General features: G+C 30.4%; 1 protein-coding gene across 1 annotated transcript in view; it reads left to right on the top strand.

Annotated features, from left to right (window-relative positions):
* Positions 1-1,458, top strand: part of LOC123011741 (ubiquitin-conjugating enzyme E2 R2) — an 8,104-nt gene that overhangs the window by 4,576 nt on the left and 2,070 nt on the right. The window lies entirely within an intron of this gene.

Below are 1,458 nucleotides of genomic sequence, written 5' to 3'. Positions count from 1 at the left end.
TTAAACAATGAAAACCGAATTACAGTCTTGTTCAGTACAATATTAATAAATAGATGATTTAATATCGATGATTTGAATAAAGCTTTCAGTAAATTGAATGTATTGGATKRKACAGTTTATTAGAGGGTGCCACGAGGGTCTATCAAGTCTTCCGAGTCATCCTTAWATGCTGAACTAGCATTTGCCTGCGATTTTGTCCGCGTGTATTTCTGATATAAAATGGGAAAAAGCCCGTTCACAAAACCATTCCATAGGCTTAGATACTCTATAAAGCTAAATGATTACCTATGTTATGTATAGGATTCAGTTATAGTAGTCTCGTTCTTCGCATGGACTATGTTTATGGATAAATATTAAATGTTGATTTTCATAAAGTGTCGTCTCAGTGTACTTCTGCACTCTCAAAATTCGWAATTTTATGTTTCTAATTTTGTTTTTAAGCGTTTAAACTCTATTTTATTTCATTAAGATTTGAAAAGTGCATTACTACACTTTCTAGAGAGTGATCATATTTACTAAATTTAATGTTTTTATATCCCTTTAAATGTGTACACCGTTTTATTCCCTTAAAAACTAATTTTCGAAAAATCTGATTTTAGTGCCCCTTTACACCTCTAAAGAATTTTATGTTTATATCTTTGTTTAAACATTTACACCCCATTTAACCCCCTTAAAGATTGATTCTGTCTTTTATCCAAAATTTTTATTTATATCTCCGTTTAAATGTTTACACCAGAGTCACTTTTCAGCCAGACCAGCTTAGTTGGGGAACGCTCTACACATACAAGGTGATTCTTTTAGGGCCTATATTAGAAACTTTTTAACTTCTAATGCAGATAGAAATTTGAAATTTTTTACACAACCCAAATCAACCAGTCTGAGTTCAACTAAATTATTTTCAAAATGGCTGAACTTCCGGAACTACGAGAAATTGGRGCCAACTTTGAAATTTTAAATGGTAACCAATTATTTTTATTGCATTTTTGAATTCTCCTCTCCAAACTGAGTAAAATGTACCTAGTTGTTAATACTTATCTATCATAGTTTTTGACATATGTCAATTTTTTGCTCAAAATTTTCATTTGCAGAGGTTTATTAAAAACATCACAGCTCTTGAACCGTTTGRAATAAGTAAATAATTTTTCTTGCATTTGYTAACCAAAGGTTCGAAGAGTTTCCTAAAATTTTCAAAATTGTCAACTGTCAAATTGCAAAGCTTATATGATTTTTTGAKAATGATATGTAACAAACAGCTATAACTCAGTTTTTTCAAATAAAATGACCCCATTTTCTCAACGGCAATCGAAAGTACATCGATTTGTAGAAGGACTTTTATCAACATGTTCTATATCCATCTCTTACAGTTTCTGAAATAATCACGAAAAACGTGGTTTTGTTTTTTATTTTTATAGTAAATCACGTAGCCTTTGGAAAATGATCAAAACGAATTAAAGATTT

Source organism: Tribolium madens, unplaced genomic scaffold (assembly GCF_015345945.1).
Source record: "Tribolium madens isolate multiple individuals breed KSU strain unplaced genomic scaffold, Tmad_KSU_1.1 Scaffold_91;HRSCAF=231;Tcas5.2_LG7, whole genome shotgun sequence".
NCBI lineage: Eukaryota > Metazoa > Arthropoda > Insecta > Coleoptera > Tenebrionidae > Tribolium > Tribolium madens.
This window is presented reverse-complemented; position numbering and strand designations above follow the sequence as displayed.